This window comes from Artemia franciscana, chromosome 11 (assembly GCF_032884065.1).
Source record: "Artemia franciscana chromosome 11, ASM3288406v1, whole genome shotgun sequence".
Lineage (NCBI taxonomy): Eukaryota > Metazoa > Arthropoda > Branchiopoda > Anostraca > Artemiidae > Artemia > Artemia franciscana.
In genome coordinates this window covers 15,084,136-15,086,446 of record NC_088873.1, presented here as the reverse complement: position 1 = coordinate 15,086,446, position 2,311 = coordinate 15,084,136, and positions in this window count along the sequence as shown.

Genomic DNA, 2,311 nt, shown 5'->3' with positions numbered 1-2,311 from the left:
TTACCCTCGAAAACTAAAACTTTCGAAATAGGAAAAGAGCCTTTAATCACATTCTTTACCATTTTTCAATCATAAAATAGTCTAATATCTTCATTTTTTCACAGACAAAGCTATTACCCTCGAAAACTAAAACTTTTTAAATAAGGAAAAGAGCCTTTAATCACATTCTTTAACATTTGCAATCATAAAATACTCTAATATCTTCATTTTTTCAACATACGTAGCTATTACCCTCGAAAACTAAGACTTTTGAAATAGGAGAAAGAGCCTTTAATCACATTCTTTACCATTTGCAATCATAAAATAGTCTAATATCTTCATTTTTTTCAACATACGTAGCTATTACCCTCGAAAACTAAAACTTTTTGAAATAGGAAAAAGAGCCTTTAATCACATTCTATACCATGTGCAATCATAAAATTGTCTAATATCTTCATTTTTTTCCACAGACAAAGCTCTTACCCCCGAAAACTAAAACTTTTAGAATAGGAAAAGAGCCTTTAATCACATTCTTTACCATTTGCAATCATAAAATAGTCTAATATCTTCATTTTTTCCACAGACATAGCTATTACCCTCGAAAACTAAAACTTTTGAAATAGGAAAAGAGCCTTTAATCACATTCTTCACCATTTGCAATCATAAAATTGTCTAATATCTTCATTTTTTCCACAGTCAAAGCTATTACCCTCGAAAACTAAAACTTTTGAAATAGGAAAAAGAGCTTTAATCACATTCTTTACCATTTGCAATCATAAAATAGTCTAATATCTTCATTTTTTCAACATACGTAGCTATTACCCTCGAAAACTAAAACTTTCGAAATAGGAAAAAGAGCCTTTAATCACATTCTTTACCATTTTCAATCATAAAATAGTCTAATATCTTCATTTTTTCACAGACAAAGCTATTACCCTCGAAAACTAAAACTTTTGAAATAGGGAAAAGAGCCTTTTAATCATATTCTTTTCCATTTGCAATCATAAAATAGTCTAATATCTTCATTTTTTCAACATACGTAGCTATTACCCTCGAAAACTAAAACTTTTGACATAGGGAAAAAGAGCCTTTAATCACATTCTTTACCATTTTGCAATCATAAAATAGTCTAATATCTACATTTTTTCAACATACGTAGCTATTACCCTCGAAAAGTAAAACTTTTGAAATAGGAAAAAGAGCCTTTAATCACATTCTTTACCATGTGCAATCATAAAATAGTCTAATATCTTCCTTTTTTTTCAAAGACCTAACTATTACCCTCGAAAACTAAAACTTTTGAAATAGGAAAAAAAAGCCTTTAATCACAATTTTTTAGCATTTTGCAATCATAAAATAGTCTAATATCTTCATTTTTTTCAACATACGTAGCTATTACCCTCGAAAACTAAAACTTTTTGACATAGGGAAAAGAGCCTTTCATCACATTCTTTACCATTTGCAATCAAAAAATAGTCTAATATCTTAATTTTTTTCAACAAACGTAGCTATTACCCTCAAAAACTAAAACTTTTGAAATAGGAAAAGAGCCTTTAATCACATTCTTTACCATGTGCAATCATAAAATAGTCTAATATCTTCATTTTTCCAGCATACATAGCTATTACCCTAGAAAACTAAAACTTTTGACATAGGAAAAGAGCCTTTTAATCACATTCTTTACCATTTGCAATCATAAAATAGTCTAATATCTTCATTTTTTCAACATACGTACCTATTACCCTCGAAAACTAAAACTTTTGAAATAGGAAAAGAGCCTTTAATCAGATTCTTTACGATGTGCAATCATAAATAGTCTAATATCTTCATTTTTTCAACATACGTAGCTATTACCCTCGAAAACTAAAACTTTTGACATAGGAAAAGAGCCTTTAATCACATTCTTTACCATTTGCAATCATAAAATAGTCTAATATCTTCATTTTTTCAACATACGTAGCTACTACCCTCGAAAACTAAAACTTTTGAAATAGGAAAAAGAGCCTTTAATCATATTCTTTACCATTTACAATCATAAAATAGTCTAATATCTTCATTTTTTTCAACATACGTAGCTATTACCCTTGAAAACTAAAACTTTTGAAATAGGAAAAAAGAGCCTTTAATCACATTCTTTACCATTTGCAATCATAAAATAGTCTAATATCTTCATTTTTTCAACATACGTAGCTATTACCCTCGAAAACTAAAACTTTTGAAATAGGAAGAAAAGAGCCTTTTAATCACATTCTATACCATGTGCAATCATAAAATTGTCTAATATCTTAATTTTTTTCCACAGACAAAGCTCTTACCCCCGAAAACTAAAACT